The sequence below is a fragment of the Oncorhynchus keta genome, unplaced genomic scaffold, assembly GCF_023373465.1.
Source record: "Oncorhynchus keta strain PuntledgeMale-10-30-2019 unplaced genomic scaffold, Oket_V2 Un_contig_3986_pilon_pilon, whole genome shotgun sequence".
NCBI classification, from domain to species: domain Eukaryota; kingdom Metazoa; phylum Chordata; class Actinopteri; order Salmoniformes; family Salmonidae; genus Oncorhynchus; species Oncorhynchus keta.
The window spans coordinates 92365-115864 of record NW_026287542.1 but is presented as its reverse complement, the minus strand read 5'-3'; the positions used below and the strand labels follow the sequence as shown (position 1 = coordinate 115864).

The following is a 23500-nucleotide window of genomic DNA, read 5'->3' as shown; positions in this document are numbered from 1 at the left end:
TACAGATCACATCCCTGTTTCTCCTGTTAGAGAGCAGTCATGAACCTGCAGATCACATCCCTGTTTCTCCTGTTAGAGAGCAGTCATGACACTACAGATCACATCCCTGTTTCTCTGTCTGTTAGAGAGCAGTCATGACACTACAGATCACATCCCTGTTTCTCCTGTTAGAGAGCAGTCATGACACTACAGATCACATCCCTGTTTCTCCTGTTAGAGAGCAGTCATAACACTGCAGATCACATCCCTGTCTCTCCTGTTAGAGAGCAGTCATAACACTGCAGATCACATCCCTGTCTCTCCTGTTAGAGAGCAGTCATAACACTACAGATCACATCCCTGTCTCTCCTGTTAGAGAGCAGTCATAACACTACAGATCACATCTGTTTCTCCTGTTAGAGAGCAGTCATAACACTACAGATCACATCCCTGTTTCTCCTGTTAGAGAGCAGTCAGAACACTACAGATCACATCCCTGTTTCTCTGTCTCTCCTGTTAAGAGAGCAGTCATGACACTACAGATCACATCCCTGTGTCCCTGTCTAGAGAGCAGTCATAACACTGCAGATCACATCCCTGTCTCTGTCTGTTAGAGAGCAGTCATGACACTACAGATCACATCCCTGTTTCTCCTGTTAGAGAGCAGTCATAACACTACAGATCACATCCCTGTTTCTCCTGTTAGAGAGCAGTCATGACACTACAGATCACATCCCATATGATATACTATGTATAGGATACACTATGATACACTATGTATGAGGATACACTATGATACACTATGTATATGATACACTATGATACACTATGATACACTATGTATGAGGATACACTATGATACACTATGATATGAGGATACATTATGATACACTATGATACACTATGTATGAGGATACACTATGATACACTATGTATGAGGATACACTATGTACAGGATACACTATGATACACTATGTATGAGGATACACTATGATACACTATGATACACTATGATACACTATACACTATGATACACTATGATACACTATGATACACTATGATACACTATGTATGAGGATACTCTATGATACACTATGATGTATGAGGATACACTATGATACACTATGTATGAGGATACACTATGATACACTATGATATACACTATGATACACTATGATGAGGATACACTATGATACACTATGTATGAGGATACACTATGATACACTATGATACACTATGATACACTATGTATGAGGATACTCTATGATACACTATGATACACTATGATACACTATGATACACTATGATACACTATGATACACTATGATACACTATGATACACTATGTATGAGGATACACTATGATACACTATGTATGAGGATACACTATGATACACTATGATACACTATGATACACTATGATACACTATGTATGAGGATACACTATGATACACTATGATACACTATGATACACTATATGATACACTATGATACACTATGTATGAGGATACACTATGATACACTATGATACACTATGATACACTATGTATGATACACTATGATACACTATGTATGAGGATACACTATGATACACTATGATACACTATGATACACTATGATACACTATGTATGAGGATACACTATGATACACTATGATACACTATGATACACTATGATACACTATGATACACTATGATACACTATGTATGAGGATACACTATGATACACTATGATACACTATGATACACTAAGATGAGGATACTCTATGATACACTATGATACACTATGTATGAGGATACTCTATGATACACTATGATACACTATGATGATGATACACTATGATACACTATGTATGAGGATACTCTATGATACACTATGATACACTATGTATGAGGATACTCTATGATACACTATGATACACTATGTATGAGGATACACTATGATACACTATGATACACTATGTATGAGGATACACTATGATACACTATGTATGATACACTATGATACACTGATACACTATGATACACTATGATACACTATGTATGACATGATACACTATGATACACTATGTATGAGGATACTCTATGATACACTATGATACACTATGATACACTATGATACACTATGATACACTATGATACACTATGTATGATGATACACTATGATACACTATGATACACTATGTATGAGGATACACTATGATACACTATGTATGAGGATACACTATGATACACTATGATACACTATGTATGAGGATACACTATGATACACTATGATACACTATGATACACTATGTATAGGATACACTATGATACACTATGATACTATGATACACTATGATATATGATACACTATGTATGAGGATACACTATGATACACTATGTATGAGGATACACTATGATACACTATGATACTGTATGAGGATACACTATGATACACTATGTATGAGGATACACTATGATACACTATGTATGAGGATACTCTATGATACACTATGATACACTATGTATGAGGATACACACTATGTATGAGGATACACTATGATACACTATGTATGAGGATACACTATGATACACTATGTATGAGGACTATGATACACTATGATACACTATGATGACACTATGATACACTATGATACACTGAGGGATACACTATGATACACTATGATACACTATGATACACTATGTATGAGGATACACTATGTATGAGGATACACTATGATACACTATGTATGAGGATACACTATGATACACTATGTATGAGGATACACTATGATACACTATGTATGAGGATACACTATGATACACTATGTATGAGGATACACTATGATACACTATGATATGATGAGGATACACTATGATACACTATGATACACTGAGGAGGATACACTATGATACACTATGTATGAGGATACACTATGATACACTATGTATGATACACTATGATACACTATGATGCTCTATGATACACTATGATACACTATGTATGATACACTATGATACACTATGATAGGATACACTATGATACACTATGATACACTATGATACACTATGTATGAGGATACACTATGATACACTATGATACACTATGTATGAGGATACACTATGATACACTATGTATGAGGATACAATATGATACACTATGTATGAGGATACAATATGATACACTATGATACATTATGATACACTATGCTACACTATGATACACTATGTATGAGGATACACTATGATACACTATGATACAATATGTATGAGGATACTCTATGATACACTATGATACACTATGTATGAGGATACTCTATGATACTCTATGATACACTATGATACACTATGATACACTATGATACACTATGTATGAGGATACTCTATGATACACTATGATACACTATGATACACTATGATACACTATGTATGAGGATACTCTATGATACACTATGTATGGGGATACACTATGATACACTATGATACACTATGATACACTATGATACACTATGATACACTATGTATGAGGATACTCTATGATACACTATGTATGGGGATACACTATGATACACTATGATACACTATGATACACTATGATACACTATGTATGAGGATACACTACACTATGATACACTATGATACACTATGTATGAGGATACACTATGATACACTATGATACACTATGATACACTATGATACACTATGATACACTATGTATGAGGATACACTATGATATAATCACTATTCCGGAGACACCTGAAACCCCACCTCTTTAAGGATACACTATGGATACACTATGATACACTATGTAAAAGATTTAGATACACTATGTAAACTGAGGATACACTATGTCATAAGGTGAATGCACCATTTGATACACTATGTAAGAGCGTACTGCTATGACAAATGTAAATACACTTATACACTATGTATGAGGATACACTATGATACACTATGATACACTATGATACACTATGATACACTATGATACACTATGTATGAGGATAGGATACTATATGATACACTATGATACACTATGATATGGGGATACTCTATGATACACTATGATACACTATGTATGAGGATACACTATGATACACTATGTATGATACACTATGATACACTATGATACACTATGTATGAGGATACACTATGATACACTATGATACACTATGATACACTATGATACATGAGGATACTCTATGATACACTATGATACACTATGTATGAGGATACACTATGATACACTATGATACACTATGTATGAGGATACTATGATACACTATGATACACTATGTATGAGGATACACTATGATACACTATGATACACTATGATACACTATGATACACTATGTATGAGGATACTCTATGATACACTATGATACACTATGATACACTATGATACACTATGATACACTATGTATGAGGATACACTATGATACACTATGTATGAGGATACACTATGATACACTATGATACACTATGTATGAGGATACTATGATACACTATGATACACTATGTATGATGATACACTATGATACACTATGTATGGGGATACACTATGATACACTATGATACACTATGTATGAGGATACACTATGATACACTATGATACACTATGTATGAGGATACACTATGATACACTATGTATGAGGATACACTATGATACACTATGTATGAGGATACTCTATGATACACTATGATACACTATGATACACTATGATACACTATGATACAATATGTATGAGGATACTCTATGATACACTATGATACACTATGTATGAGGATACACTATGATACACTATGATACACTATGATACACTATGTATGAGGATACACTATGATACACTATGATACACTATGTATGAGGATACACTATGATACACTATGTATGAGGATACACTATGATACACTATGTATGAGGATACATGATACACTATGATACACTATGTATGAGGATACACTATGATACACTATGTATGAGGATACACTATGATACACTATGATACACTATGATGATACACTATGATACACTATGTATGAGGATACACTATGATACACTATGTATGAGGATACACTATGATACACTATGTATGAGGATACACTATGATACACTATGTATGAGGATACACTATGATACACTATGTATGAGGATACACTATGATACACTATGTATGAGGATACACTATGATACACTATGATGAGGATACTATGATACTATGATACACTATGATACACTATGTATGAGGATACACTATGATACACTATGATACACACTATGATACACTATGATGATACACTATGATACACTATGTATGAGGATACACTATGATACACTATGATACACTATGATACACTATGATACACTATGTATGAGGATACACTATGATACACTATGTATGAGGATACACTATGTATGAGGATACACTATGATACACTATGTATGAGGATACTATGATACACTATGATACACTATGATATGAGGATACACTGATGATACACTATGATGAGGATACACTATGATACACTATGATACTATGATACACTATGTATGAGGATACACTATGATACACTATATGATACACTATGATACACTATGTATGAGGATACACTATGATACACTATGTATGAGGATACACTATGATACACTATGTATGAGGATACACTATGATACACTATGATAGGATACACTATGTATGAGGATACACTATGATACACTATGATACACTATGATACACTATGATACACTATGATACACTATGTATGACACACACTATGTATGAGGATACACTATGATACACTATGATACACTATGTATGAGGATACACTATGATACACTATGTGAGGATACATACTATGATACACTATGTATGAGATACACTATGATACACTATGATACACTATGATACACTATGTATGTTCCAGGATACACTATGATACACTATGATACACTATGTATGAGGATACTGCTATGATACACTATGATACACTATGTATGAGGATACACTATGATACACTATGTATGAGGATACTCTATGATACACTATGATACACTATGATACACTATGTATAGGATACTCTATGATACACTATGATACACTATGATACACTATGATACACTATGTATGAGGATACACTATGATACACTATGATACACTATGATACACTATGTATGAGGATACACTATGATACACTATGATATGAGGATACACACTATGATACACTATGATACACTATGTATGAGGATACACTATGATACACTATGAGGATACACTATGATACACTATGATACACTATGTATGAGGATACACTATGATACACTATGTATGAGGATATACACTATGATACACTATGTATGAGGATACACTATGATACACTATGATACACTATGTATGAGGATACACTATGATACACTATGATACACTATGTATGAGGATACATGATACACTATGATACACTATGATAGGATACACTATGATACACTATGATACACTATGTATGAGGATACTCTATGATACACTATGATACACTATGTATGAGGATACACACTATGATATACACTATGATATATGATATACTATGATACACTATGATACACTATGTATGAGGATACACTATGATACACTATGTATGAGGATACACTATGATACACTATGTATGAGGATACACTATGATACACTATGTATAGGATACACTATGATACACTATGTATGAGGATACACTATGATACACTATGATGAGGATACACTATGATACACTATGTATGAGGATACACTATGATACACTATGATACACTATGTATGAGGATACTATGATACACTATGTATGAGGATACACTATGATACACTATGTATGAGGATACACTATGATACACTATACACTATGATACACTATGATACACTGAGGATACACTATGTATGATACACTATGATACACTATGTATGAGGATACACTATGATACACTATGTATGAGGATACACTATGATACACTATGATACACTATGATACACTATGTATGAGGATACACTATGATACACTATGTATGAGGATACACTATGATACACTATGATACACTATGATACACTATGATACACTATGTATGAGGATACTCTATGATACACTATGTATGAGGATACACTATGATACACTATGATACACTATGTATGAGGATACTCTATGATACACTATGATACACTATGATACACTATGTATGAGGATACACTATGATACACTATGATACACTATGATACACTATGTATGAGGATACTCTATGATACACTATGATACACTATGATACACTATGTATGAGGATACACTATGATACACTATGATACACTATGATACACTATGATACACTATGATACACTATGATACACTATGTATGAGGATACACTATGATACACTATGATACAATATGTATGAGGATACTCTATGATACACTATGATACACTATGTATGAGGATACACTATGATACACTATGTATGAGGATACACTATGATATATGATGGGATACACTATGATACACTATGTATGAGGATACACTATGATACACTATGTATGAGGATACACTATGATACACTATGTATGAGGAGGATACACTATGATACACTATGTATGAGGATACACTATGATACACTATGTATGAGGATACACTATGATACACTATGATACACTATGAGGATACACTATGATACACTATGATGAGGATACACTATGATACACTATGATACACTATGATGAGGATACACTATGATACACTATGATGAGGATACACTATGATACACTATGATACACTATGTATGAGGATACACTATGATACACTATGATACACTATGATACACTATGTATGAGGATACACTATGATACACTATGATATGAGGATACACTATGATACACTATGTATGAGGATACACTATGATACACTATGATATGATACACTATGATACACTATGATATGAGGATACACTATGATACACTATGATACACTATGATACACTATGAGGATACACTATGATACACTATGATATACTATGATACACTATGATACACTATGTATGAGGATACACTATGATACACTATGTATGAGGATACACTATGATACACTATGATACACTATGATACACTATGATACACTATGATACACTATGATACACTATGATACACTATGTATGAGGATACACTATGATACACTATGATACACTATGATACACTATGTATGAGGATACACTATGATACACTATGTATGAGGATACACTATGATACACTATGATACACTATGTATGAGGATACTCTATGATACACTATGTATGAGGATACACTATGATACACACACTATGATAGGATACACTATGATGGATACTCTATGATACACTATGATACACTATGTATGAGGATACACTATGATACACTATGTATGAGGATACACTATGATACACTATGTATGAGGATACACTATGATACACTATGATACACTATGTATGAGGATACACTATGATACACTATGTATGAGGATACACTATGATACACTATGTATGAGGATACTCTATGATACACTATGATACACTATGTATGAGGATACACTATGATACACTATGATACACTATGATACACTATGAGGGATACACTATGATACACTATGATACACTATGATACACTATGATACACTATGTATGAGGATACACTATGATACACTATGATACACTATGTATGAGGATACACTATGATACACTATGTATGAGGATACAATATGATACACTATGTATGAGGATACAATATGATACACTATGATACATTATGATACACTATGCTACACTATGATACACTATGTATGAGGATACACTATGATACACTATGATACACTATGTATGAGGATACACTATGATACACTATGATACACTATGATACACTATGTATGAGGATACACTATGATACACTATGTATGAGGATACTCTATGATACACTATGATACACTATGATACACTATGATACACTATGTATGAGGATACTCTATGATACACTATGATACACTATGATACACTATGATACACTATGATACACTACTATGTATGAGGATACTCTATGATACACTATGATACACTATGTATGAGGATACACTATGATACACTATGATATACACTATGTATGAGGATACACTATGATACACTATGATACACTATGTATGAGGATACTCTATGATACACTATGATGAGGATACACTATGATACACTATGTATGAGGATACACTATGATACACTATGATATGAGGATACATGATACACTATGTATGAGGATACACTATGATACACTATGTATGAGGATACACTATGATACACTATGATACACTATGTATGAGGATACTATGATACACTATGATACACTATGTATGAGGATACACTATGATACACTATGTATGAGGATACACTATGATACACTATGTATGAGGATACACTATGATACACTATGATACACTATGTATGAGGATACACTATGATACACTATGTATGAGGATACACTATGATACACTATGATACACTATGTATGAGGATACACTATGATACACTATGTATGAGGATACACTATGATACACTATGTATGAGGATACACTATGATACACTATGATATGAGGATACACTATGTTACTCTATGATACACTATGTATGAGGATACACTATGATACACTATGATATGAGGATACACTATGATACACTATGATATGAGGATACACTATGATACACTATGATACACTATGATACACTATGTATGAGGATACTCTATGATACACTATGTATGAGGATACACTATGATACACTATGTATGATGATACACTATGATACACTATGATATGAGGATACACTATGATACACTATGATATGAGGATACACTATGATACACTATGATACACTATGTATGATGGATACTCTATGTTACACTATGTATGAGGATACACTATGATACACTATGTATGAGGATACACTATGATACACTATGTATGAGGATACACTATGATACACTATGATACACTATGTATGAGGATACACTATGATACACTATGTATGAGGATACACTATGATACACTATGTATGAGGATACACTATGATACACTATGTATGAGGATACACTATGATACTCTATGATACACTATGATACACTATGATACACTATGTATGGGGATACTCTATGATACACTATGCTACACTATGTATGGGGATACACTATGATACACTATGATACACTATGATACACTATGTATGAGGATGAGGATACTCTATGATACACTATGATACACTATGATACACTATGATACACTATGTATGGGGATACACTATGATACACTATGATACACTATGTATGGGGATACACTATGATACACTATGCTACACACTATGTATGGGGATACTCTATGATACACTATGATACACTATGATACACTATGATACACTATGTATGGGGATACACTATGATGATACACTATGATACACTATGATATGATACACTATGATACACTATGTATGAGGATACACTATGATACACTATGTATGAGGATACACTATGATACACTATGTATGAGGATACACTATGATACACTATGATACACTATGTATGAGGATACTCTATGATACACTATGTATGAGGATACACTATGATACACTATGTATGAGGATACACTATGATACTATGATACACTATGATACACTATGTATGAGGATACTCTATGATACACTATGTATGAGGATACACTATGATACACTATGTATGAGGATACACTATGATACACTGTGATATGAGGATACACTATGTGAGGATACTCTATGATACACTATGTATGAGGATACACTATGATACACTATGATATGAGGATACACTATGATACACTATGATATGAGGATACACTATGATACACTATGATACACTATGATACACTATGTATGAGGATACTATGATACACTATGTATGAGGATACACTATGATACACTATGTATGATGATACACTATGATACACTATGATATGAGGATACACTATGATACACTATGATACACTGAGGGATACACTATGATACACTATGATACACTATGATACACTATGTATGAGGATACTCTATGATACACTATGTATGAGGATACACTATGATACACTATGTATGAGGATACACTATGATACACTATGTATGAGGATACACTATGATACACTATGATACACTATGTATGAGGATACTCTATGATACACTATGTATGAGGATACACTATGATACACTATGTATGAGGATACACTATGATACACTATGTATGAGGATACACTATGATACTCTATGATACACTATGATACACTATGTATGGGATACTCTATGATACACTATGCTACACTATGTATGGGGATACACTATGATACACTATGATACACTATGTATGATGATGAGGATACTCTATGATACACTATGATACACTATGATACACTATGATACACTATGTATGGGGATACTCTATGATACACTATGATACACTATGATACACTATGTATGGGGATACTCTATGATACACTATGCTACACTATGTATGGGGATACTCTATGATACACTATGATACACTATGTATGGGGATACTCTATGATACACTATGATACACTATGATACACTATGATACACTATGATAATCTATGATACACTATGATACACTATGTATGAGGATACACTATGATACACTATGTATGAGGGAGGATACACTATGATACACTATGTATGAGGATACACTATGATACACTATGATACACTATGTATGAGGATACTCTATGATACACTATGATACACTATGTATGAGGATACACTATGATACACTATGTATGAGGATACACTATGATACACTATGATACACTATGTATGAGGATACTCTATGATACACTATGTATGAGGATACACTATGATGCACTATGTATGAGGATACACTATGATACACTATGATACACTATGATACACTATGATACACTATGTATGGGGATACACTATGATACACTATGATACACTATGATACATTATGATACACTATGATACACTATGATACACTATGTATGAGGATACTCTATGATACACTATGATACACTATGATACACTATGATACACTATGTATGAGGATACACTATGATACACTATGATACACTATGATACACTATGTATGAGGATACTCTATGATACACTATGTATGGGGATACACTATGATACACTATGATACACTATGATACACTATGTATGAGGATACACTATGATACACTATGATACACTATGTATGAGGATACACTATGATACACTATGATACACTATGTATGAGGATACTCTATGATACACTATGTATGAGGATACACTATGATACACTATGTATGAGGATACACTATGATACACTATGATACACTATGTATGAGGATACTCTATGATACACTATGTATGAGGATACACTATGATACACTATGTATGAGGATACACTATGATACACTATGATATGAGGATACACTATGTTACTCTATGATACACTATGTATGAGGATACACTATGATACACTATGATATGAGGATACACTATGATACACTATGATATGAGGATACACTATGATACACTATGATACACTATGATACACTATGATACACTATGATACACTATGATACACTGTGATATGTATAACATGACTCTCCCTCCCTCCCTCCCTCCCTCCCTCCCTCCCTCCTCCCTCCCTCCCTCCCTCCCTCCCTCCCTCCCTTGCTCCCCTACCCCTCCCTCCCTCCCCCTCTCCCTCCCTCCCTCCCTCCCTCCCTCCCTCCCTCCCTCCCTCCCTCCCCTCCCTCCCTCCCTCCCTCCCCCTCTCTCTCTCTCTCCTTCCTCCCTCCCCCCACTCTCTCCCTTCCCCCTCCCTCCCTCCCTCCCTCCCTCCTCCCCCCACCCCCTCCCCCTCCCTCCCTCCCTCCCTCCCTCCCTCCCTCCCTCCCTCCCTCCCTTCCTCTCTCCCTCCCTCCCTCCCTCCCCCTCTCCCTCCCTCCCTCCCTCCCTCCCTCCCCCTCTCCCTCCCTCCCTCCTTCCTTCCTTCCCTCCCTCCCTCCCTCCCTCCCTCCCTCCCTCCCTCCCTCCCTCCCTCCCTCCCTCCCTCCCTCCCTCCCTCCCTCCCTCCCTCCCTCCCTCCCTCCCTCCCCCCTCTCTCTCCTTCCTCTCCCTCCCTCCCTCCCTCCCTCCCTCCCTCCCTCCCTCCCTCCCTCCCTCCCTCCCTCCCTCCCTCCTCCCTCCCTCCCTCCCTCCCTCCCTCCCCCTCTCGCTCCCTCCCTCCCTCCCTCCCTCCCTCCCCCTCCCTCCCTCCCTCCCTCCCTCCCTCCCTCCCTCCCTCCCTCCCTCCCTCCCTCCTTCCTTCCCTCCCTCCCTCCCTCCCTCCCTCCCTCCCTCCCTCCCCTCTCTCCCCAGGGGATGATAAACCTGGTGTTGGAGTGTATCGATCGTCTCCACGTGTACAGCAGCGCGGCTCATTTTGCTGAGGTGGCGGGCAGGGAGGCCGGGGAGGCCTGGAGATCCACGCTGAACTCGTTATATGAGCTCCTGGGTGAGGAGTGGAGCAGCTGAATACTGCAACCTCAGGGCCTTTAGAAACACACGCTGTCCAGTTCTCCCACAGCTCCTCCTGTACACTAACACCGCTTACACAGGGGGCCTGACCCCCCCCAGCACAGAGCTGTTACGCTATACAACACTCTTTAACATGTATAGCCAGGTTACACAGGGGGCCTGACCCCCAGCACAGAACTGTTACGCTGTACAACACTCATTAACATGTATAGTCAGGTTACACAGGGGGCCTGACCCCCCCCCCCAGCACAGAACTGTTACGCTGTACAACACTCATTAACATGTATTGCCAGGTTACACAGTCACTGACTTGACTGATAACAAGGAGGGAGGAGAGGAGGGAGGAGAGAGGAGGGATGGAGAGGAGGGATGGAGGGAAGAGAGACGAGGGAGGAGAGGAGGAGGAGAGGATGGAGGGAGGAGGAGGGAGGAGGGAGGAGGGAGGAAGGAGAGGATGGAGGAAGAGAGATGAGGGAGAGGAGGGAGGAAGAGAGGAGGGATGGAGAGGAGGGATGGAGGGAAGAGAGAGGAGGGAGGAGAGGAGGGATGGAGAGAGGAGGGAGGAGAGGAGGGAGGAGAGAGGAGGGATGGAGAGTAGATAAGAGGAGAGAGAAGAGAGGAGGAATGGAGAGAGGAGGGAGTAGAGAAGAGGGAGAGGAGGGATGGAGGGAAGAGAGATGAGGGAGTGGAGGAAGGAGAGGAGAAGAGAGGAGGGAGAGGAGGGATGGAGAGAGGAGAGATGAGGGAGAGGAGAGAGGAGAGGAGAGAGGAGGAGAGTAGAGGAGAGGAGGGAGGAGAGTAGAAGAGAGGAGGGATGGAGGGAAGAGAGACGAGGGAGAGGAGGAAGGAGAGGAGAAGAGAGGAGGGAGAGGAGGGATGGAGAGAGGAGAGAGGAGGGAGGAGAGTAGAAGAGAGGAGGGATGGAGGGAAGAGAGACGAGGGAGAGGAGGAAGGAGAGGAGAAGAGAAGAGGGAGATGAGGGAGAGGAGAGAGAGAGGAGAGTAGAGGAGAGGAGGGAGGGAGCAGAGGGAGGAGAGGAGGGATGGAAACATTATCAACAGCAGCACAGCATAAATCCTTAAATAACAGTCTGCTAGTTGGCACATTATACTACCCTCTATGGTGGCTGACTGACTGGCTGATTAACTGACTGGCTGATAAACTGACTGGCTGATTAACTGACTGGCTGATTAACTGACTGGCTGATAAACTGACTGGCTGATAAACTGACTGGCTGATTAACTGACTGGCTGATTAACTGACTGGCTGATAAACTGACTGGATGATTAACTGACTGGCTGATAAACTGACTGGCTGATAAACTGACTGGCTGATTAACTGACTGGCTGATTAACTGACTGGCTGATTAACTGACTGGCTGATTAACTGACTGGCTGATAAACTGACTGGCTGATTAACTGACTGGCTGATTAACTGACTAGTTGATTAACTGATTGGCTGATTAACTGACTGGCTGATTAACTGACTGGCTGATTAACTGACTAGTTGATTAACTGACTGGCTGATTAACTGACTGGCTGATTAACTGACTAGTTGATTAACTGACTGGCTGATTAACTGACTAGTTGATTAACTGACTGGCTGATTAACTGACTAGTTGATTAACTGACTGGCTGATTAACTGACTGGCTGATTAACTGACTGGCTGATTAACTGACTGGCTGATTAACTGACTGGCTGATTAACTGACTGGCTGATTAACTGACTAGTTGATTAACTGACTGGCTGATTAACTGACTGGCTGATTAACTGACTGGCTGATTAACTGACTGGCTGATTAACTGACTGGCTGATTAACTGACTGGCTGATTAACTGACTGGCTGATAAACTGACTGGCTGATTAACTGACTGGCTGATTAACTGACTGGCTGATAAACTGACTGGCTGATTAACACATTATACTACCCTCTATGGTGGCTGACTGACTGGCTTATAAACTGACTGGCTGATTAACACACTATACTACCCTCTATGGTGGCTGACTGACTAGTTGATTAACTGACTGGCTGATTAACTGACTGGCTGATTAACTGACTGGCTGATTAACTGACTGGCTGATTGACTGACTGGCTGATTAACTGACTGGCTGATTAACTGACTAGTTGATTAACTGACTGGCTGATTAACTGACTGCTGCTTAAAGCGGCAGCTGGCCTTCTGCCATGTGCTGCCTCCTCGTTGCTCCCTCAGCCCTAACTGATGATAATGGTTCCATGCTGCCTCGTTGCTCCCTCATCCCTCAGCCTTAACTGATGATAATGGTTCCATGCTGCCTCGTTGCTCCCTCAGCCCTCAGCCTTAACTGATGATAATGGTTCCATGCTGCCTCGTTGCTCCCTCATCCCTCAGCCTTAACTGATGATAATGGTTCCATGCTGCCTCGTTGCTCCCTCAGCCTTAACTGATGATAATGGTTCCATGCTGCCTCGTTGCTCCCTCATCCCTCAGCCTTAACTGATGATAATGGTTCCATGCTGCCTCGTTGCTCCCTCAGCCCTCAGCCTTAACTGATGATAATGGTTCCATGCTGCCTCGTTGCTCCCTCAGCCCTAACTGATGATAATGGTTCCATGCTGCCTCGTTGCTCCCTCAGCCTTAACTGATGATAATGGTTCCATGCTGCCTCGTTGCTCCCTCAGCCTTAACTGATGCTAATGGTTCCATGTTGCCTCGTTGCTCCCTCAGCCCTGATGATAATGGTTCAGCCTTAACTGATGATAATGGTTCCCATGCTGCCTCGTTGCTCCCTCATCAGCCTAACTGATGATAATGGTTCCATGCTGCCTCGTTGCTCCCTCAGCCTTAACTGATGATAATGGTTCCCTGCTGCCTCGTTGCTCCCTCAGCTCCAACTGAACCATGCTGCCTCGTTGCTCCCTCAGCCCTGATAATGGTTCCATGCTGCCTCGTTGGTCCCTCCCTCATGCCTCAGCCCTAACTGATGCTAATGGTTCCATGCTGCCTCGTTGCTCCCTCAGCCCTCAGCCTTAACTGATGATAATGGTTCCATGCTGCCTCATTGCTCCCTCAGCCCTCAGCCCTAACTGAGCCCTAACTGATGATAATGGTTCCATGCTGCCTCGTTGCTCCCTCAGCCCTCAGCCCTAACTGATGCTAATGGTTCCATGCTGCCTCATTGCTCCCTCAGCCCTCAGCCCTAACAGATGCTAATGGTTCCATGCTGCCTCGTTGCTCCCTCAGCCCTCTAGATGCTCCAGATGCTGCACCTGAAGCTAGATGTGTCTCCGGCTGTCTTGTTGCTCTCACACTGTAATGTATTCTAATGACTGTACTGGAGCCAAGGGAATAAATACACTGCTTGTCAAAATGCACCTGTTCTGATTTTAAAGTCTGTTCCCTCATGTAACATTTCTCCTTCTCTTGATCTCTCTGTCTACCTTTCTGGACCTCTCTCTTCACTCTCTGTATCCCTCTCCCCCCTGATCTCTCTCTTCACTCTCTGTATCTCTCTCTCCATCCCTCTCTCCATCCCTCTCTCCATCCCTCTCCATCCCTCTCTCCATCCCTCTCTCCCCTGATCTCTCTCTTCACTCTCTGTATCCCTCTCTCCATCCCTCTCTCCCCTGATCTCTCTCTTCACTCTCTCCATCCCTCTCTCCATCCCTCTCCCCATCCCTCTCTCCCCTGATCTCTCTCTTCACTCTCTGTATCCCTCTCTCCATCCCTCTCCCCTGATCTCTCTCTTCACTCTCTGTATCCCTCTCTCCATCCCTCTCTCCCCTGATCTCTCTCTTCACTCTCTGTATCCCTCTCTCCATCCCTCTCTCCCCTGATCTCTCTCTTCACTCTCTGTATCCCTCTCCATCCCTCTCTCCCCTGATCTCTCTCTTCACTCTCTGTATCCCTCTCTCCATCCCTCTCTCCCCTGATCTCTCTCTTCACTCTCTGTATCTCTCTCCCCATCCCTCTCTCCCCTGATCTCTCTCTTCACTCTCTGTATCCCTCTCTCCATCCCTCTCTCCCCTGATCTCTCTCTTCACTCTCTGTATCCCTCTCCATCCCTCTCCCCCCTGATCTCTCTCTTCACTCTCTGTATCCCTCTCCATCCCTTTCTCCCCTGATCTCTCTCTTCACTCTCTGTATCCCTCTCTCTCCTGATCTCTCTCTTCACTCTCTGTATCCCTCTCTCCATCCCTCTCTCCCCTGATCTCTCTCTTCACTCTCTCTATCCCTCTCTCCATCCCTCTCTCCCCTGATCTCTCTCTTCACTCTCTGTATCCCTCTCTCCATCCCTTTCTCCCTTGATCTCTCTCACAATGTCACTGTATCCCTCTCTCAATCTTTCACTCTCTCTTCCTCTCCTCTCCTCCCTCTTGTGCTCTAGCTGCCTTGATAAGGGGCAACAGGAAGAATTGTGCCCAGTTCTCCGGCTCGTTGGATTGGTTGATCAGCCGGTTGGAGAGACTGGAGGCCTCGTCTGGTATGTGATCTATAATCAATATATCCTTTTGACCCTCCTGTACGGCATTATCACATATCACTGTTGCAGCAGCATAGACAATCTGTAATCTGTAGTAGTATCACTGTTACAGTATAGCCAGAGAGAATAGAGAGAGGGGGAGAGAGAGAGAGAGACAGAGAATGAGGAGGTATAGAGAGACAGAGAATGAGGAGGGAGAGAGAGAGAATGAGGAGGGAGAGAGAGAGAGAGAATGAGGAGAGAGACAGAGAATGAGGGAGAGAGATAGAGAATGAGGGAGAGCGAGAGCGAGGGAGAAAATAAGAGGGAGAGATAGAAAATGAGGGAGAGAGAGAATGATATAGAGGGAGAGAGAAAAGGAGAGAATGAGAGGGAGAGAGAGAGAATGAGAGGAAGAGAGAGAAAATGAGAGAGAGAAATAGAGGAAGAGAGACAGAGGAGGTAGGAGATAGGAGGAGGAGGGAGAGAGAGAGAGAGAATGAGAGGGAGAGAGACAGAGGAAGAGGGAGAGAGATGCAGGAGGAGGGAGGGAGACAGAATGAGGAGGGAGATAGAGAGAGAGGACGAGGAGGGAGAGAGAGAGAGAATGAGAGGGAGAGAGGGAATGAGATGGAGAGAGACAGAGGATGAGGAGGAGGGAGAGAGACAGAGGAGGAGGAGGAGGGAGAGAGACAGAGGAGGAGGAGGGGGAAGAGGAGGAGGAGGAGGGAGGCAGAATGAGGAGGGAGAGAGAGAGAGGACGAGTAGGGAGAGAGGGAGATATAGAACAAAACAGATTTCTTCCCCATTTCTACTTCCTGCCGCAAGGTGTTGGCTGCAGTGTGGATTCTCCTCTCCTCTCCTCTATTCTCTTCTCCTCTCCTCTCCTCCCTCCTCTCCCTCATCCCTCCTCTCTCCATCCCCCTTCCCTCCTCTCCTCTCCTCTCCTCTCCTCTGAGCGTGTACGTAGGTGTGGATTCTCCTCTCCTTTCCTCTCCTCTCCTCCCTCCTCTCCCTCATCCCTCCTCTCCCTCATCCCTCCTCTCTCCATCCTGCCCTTCCCTCCCCTCCCCTCCCCTCCTCTCCTCTCCTCTCCTCTCCTCTCCTCTCCTCCCTCCCTCCCTCCCTCTCCTCTCCTCTCCTCTCCTCCCTCCCTCCTCCCCTCATCCCTCCTTTCCCTCATCCCTCCTCTCCTCATCCCTCCTCTCTCCATCCTCTCCTTCCCTCCCCCTCCCCTCCTCTCCTCTCCTCTCCTCTCTCTCCTCTCCTCTCCTCCCTCCTCTCCTCTCATCCCTCCTCTCCCTCCATCCTCCCCTTCCCTCCCCTCCCCTCCTCTCCTCTCCTCTCCTCTGAGCGTGTACGTAGGTGTGGATTCTCCTCTCCTCTCTTCTCCTCTCCTCTCCTCCCTCCTCTCCCTCATCCCTCCTCTCCTCATCCCTCCTCTCTCCATCCCTCCTCTCCTCCCTCCTCTCCTCTCCCTCTCCTCCCTCCTCTCCCTCATCCCTCCTTTCCCTCATCCCTCCTCTCCCTCATCCCTCCTCTCTCCATCCTCTCCTTCCCTCCCCTCCCCTCCTCTCCTCTCCTCTCCTCTCCTCTCCTCTCCTCTCCTCTCCTCTCCCTCTCCTCTCCTCTCCTCTCCTCTCCTCTCCTCTCCCTCATCCCTCCTCTCTACATCCTCCCCTTCCCTCCCCTCCCCTCCTCTCCTCTCCTCTCCTCTGATCGTGTACGTAGGTGTGGATTCTCCTCTCCTCTCCTCTCTTCTCCTCTCCTCTCCTCCCTCCTCTCCCTCATCCCTCCTCTCCCTCATCCCTCCTCTCCCTCATCCCTCCCCTCCCCCCCCTCCCCTCCCCTCCCCTCCCCTCCCTCCCCTCCTCTCCTCTCCCTCCCTCTCCCCTCCCCTCCCCTCCCCTCCCCTCCCCTCCTCCTCTCCCCTCCTCTCCTCTCCTCTCCTCTCCTCTCCCCTCCTCTCCCCTCCCCTCCCCTCCTCTCCTCTCCTCTCCTCTGAGCGTGTACGTAGGTGGATGAAAGCTAGAGACGAGCAGAGCGGCCACTCATTCCACCAGAGTTATGAAACGTCTAACATGCCTCATATCTAACACCATACAAACATATATCTCTGTGAGCATGTTCTTAAACCCTTCCCCAGGCATATACCCGGTGACTCAGTCTATTTCTGGTTTGAATATTGTAGAACAGAATGAGGAGACATTTATAGTTGACGGGTGGCCACTCTAGTTCTACTGTAAGTAACGGAGGTGGGATAGAGTGCATTTCCTCCACACTCTCGCCCCTCACCTAGAGAGGTACACCTGAATACACATGAACTCATCCTCATACTCCTCCCCTCACCTAGAGAGGTACACCTGAATACACATGAACTCATCCTCATACTCCTCCCCTCACCTAGAGAGGTACACCTGAATACACATGAACTCATCCTCATACTCCTCCCCTCACCTAGAGAGGTACTGAATGCACATGAACTCATCCTCATACTCCTCCCCTCACCTAGAGAGGTACTGTACAGGAGGTACAGTGAGGAGGGTCTAGGGTTGGTTTGACCACGAGGAGCGGTGAATTAGAGATGACTGGTGCAGTGAGGAGGGTCTAGGGTTGGTTTGACCACGAGGAACGGTGAATTAGAGATGACTGGTGCAGTGAGGAGGGTCTAGGGTTGGTTTGACCACGAGGAGTGGTGAATTAGAGATGTCTGGTGCAGTGAGGAGGGTCTAGGGTTGGTTTGACCACGAGGAGCGGTGAATTAGAGATGACTGGTGCAGTGAGGAGAGGGTCTAGGGGTTGGTTTGACCACGAGGAGAGGTGAATTAGAGATGACTGGTGCAGTGAGGAGGGTCTAGGGTTGGTTTGACCACGAGGAGCGGTGAATTAGAGATGACTGGTGCAGTGAGGAGGGTCTAGGGTTGGTTTGACCACGAGGAGAGGTGAATTAGAGATGACTGGTGCAGCGAGGAGGGTCTAGGGTTGGTTTTGACCACGAGGAGAGGTGAATTAGAGATGACTGGTGCAGCGAGGAGGGTCTAGGGTTGGTTTTGACCACGAGGAGAGGTGAATTAGAGATGACTGGTGCAGCGAGGAGGGTCTAGGGTTGGTTTTGACCACGAGGAGAGGTGAATTAGAGATGACTGGTGCAGTGAGGAGGGTCTAGGGTTGGTTTGACCATGAGGAGCGGTGAATTAGAGATGACTGGTGCAGTGAGGAGGGTCTAGGGTTGGTTTGACCACGAGGAGCGGTGAATTAGAGATGACTGGTGCAGTGAGGAGGGTCTAGGGTTGGTTTGACCACGAGGAGCGGTGAATTAGAGATGACTGGTGCAGTGAGGAGGGTCTAGGGTTGGTTTGACCACGAGGAGAGGTGAATTAGAGATGACTGGTGCAGTGAGGAGGGTCTAGGGTTGGTTTGAAGACGAGGAGAGGTGAATTAGAGATGACTGGTGCAGTGAGGAGGGTCTAGGGTTGGTTTGACCACGAGGAGAGGTGAATTAGAGATGACTGGTGCAGGGAGGAGGGTCTAGGGTTGGTTTGACCACGAGGAGAGGTGAATTAGAGATGACTGGTGCAGTGAGGAGGGTCTAGGGTTGGTTTGACCACGAGGAGAGGTGAATTAGAGATGACTGGTGCAGGGAGGAGGGTCTAGGGTTGGTTTGACCACGAGGAGAGGTGAATTAGAGATGACTGGTGCAGGGAGGAGGGTCTAGGGTTGGTTTGACCATGAGGAGAGGTGAATTAGAGATGACTGGTGCAGTGAGGAGGGTCTAGGGTTGGTTTGACCACGAGGAGAGGTGAATTAGAGATGACTGGTGCAGTGAGGAGGGTCTAGGGTTGGTTTGACCACGAGGAGTGGTGAATTAGAGATGACTGGTGCAGTGAGGAGGGTCTAGGGTTGGTTTGACCACGAGGAGAGGTGAATTAGAGATGACTGGTGCAGTGAGGAGGGTCTAGGGTTGGTTTGACCACGAGGAGAGGTGAATTAGAGATGACTGGTGCAGTGAGGAGGGTCTAGGGTTGGTTTGACCACGAGGAGAGGTGAATTAGAGATGACTGGTGCAGGGAGGAGGGTCTAGGGTTGGTTTGACCATGAGGAGCGGTGAATTAGAGATGACTGGTGCAGTGAGGAGGGTCTAGGGTTGGTTTGACCACGAGGAGAGGTGAGTTAGAGATGACTGGTGCAGTGAGGAGGGTCTAGGGTTGGTTTGACCAACGAGGAGAGGTGAATTAGAGATGACTGGTGCAGGGAGGAGGGTCTAGGGTTGGTTTGACCACGAGGAGAGGTGAATTAGAGATGACTGGGTGCAGTGAGGAGGGTCTAGGGTTGGTTTGACCAACGAGGAGAGGTGAATTAGAGATGACTGGTGCAGTGAGGAGGGTCTAGGGTTGGTTTGACCAACGAGGAGAGGTGAATTAGAGATGACTGGTGCAGGGAGGAGGGTCTAGGGTTGGTTTGACCACGAGGAGAGGTGAATTAGAGATGACTGGTGCAGTGAGGAGGGTCTAGGGTTGGTTTGACCACGAGGAATGGTGAATTAGAGATGACTGGTGCAGTGAGGAGGGTCTAGGGTTGGTTTGACCACGAGGAGCGGTGAATTAGAGATGACTGGTGCAGTGAGGAGGGTCTAGGGTTGGTTTGACCGCGAGGAGAGGTGAATTAGAGATGACTGGTGCAGCGAGGAGGGTCTAGGGTTGGTTTGACCACGAGGAGAGGTGAATTAGAGATGACTGGTGCAGTGAGGAGGGTCTAGGGTTGGTTTGACCGCGAGGAGCGGTGAATTAGAGATGACTGGTGCAGTGAGGAGGGTCTAGGGTTGGTTTGACCACGAGGAGAGGTGAATTAGAGATGACTGGTGCAGTGAGGAGGGTCTAGGGTTGGTTTGACCACGAGGAGTGGTGAATTAGAGATGACTGGTGCAGTGAGGAGGGTCTAGGGTTGGTTTGACCACGAGGAGCGGTGAATTAGAGATGACTGGTGCAGTGAGGAGGGTCTAGGGTTGGTTTGACCACAAGGAGCGGTGAATTAGAGATGACTGGTGCAGTGAGGAGGGTCTAGGGTTGGTTTGACCACGAGGAGAGGTGAATTAGAGATGACTGGTGCAGTGAGGAGGGTCTAGGGTTGGTTTGACCACGAGGAGAGGTGAATTAGAGATGACTGGTGCAGTGAGGAGGGTCTAGGGTTGGTTTGACCACGAAGAGAGGTGAATTAGAGATGACTGGTGCAGTGAGGAGGGTCTAGGGTTGGTTTGACCACGAGGAGAGGTGAATTAGAGATGACTGGTGCAGTGAGGAGGGTCTAGGGTTGGTTTGACCACGAGGAGAGGTGAATTAGAGATGACTGGTGCAGGGAGGAGGGTCTAGGGTTGGTTTGACCACGAGGAGAGGTGAATTAGAGATGACTGGTGCAGTGAGGAGGGTCTAGGGTTGGTTTGACCACGAGGAACGGTGAATTAGAGATGACTGGTGCAGTGAGGAGGGTCTAGGGTTGGTTTGACCACGAGGAGCGG

The 23500-nt window shown here is 42.9% G+C and overlaps 1 pseudogene; it reads left to right on the top strand.

Annotated features, from left to right (window-relative positions):
* LOC127924389 (ryanodine receptor 2-like) overlaps positions 1-23500 on the top strand; it is a 140053-nt pseudogene that overhangs the window by 29096 nt on the left and 87457 nt on the right.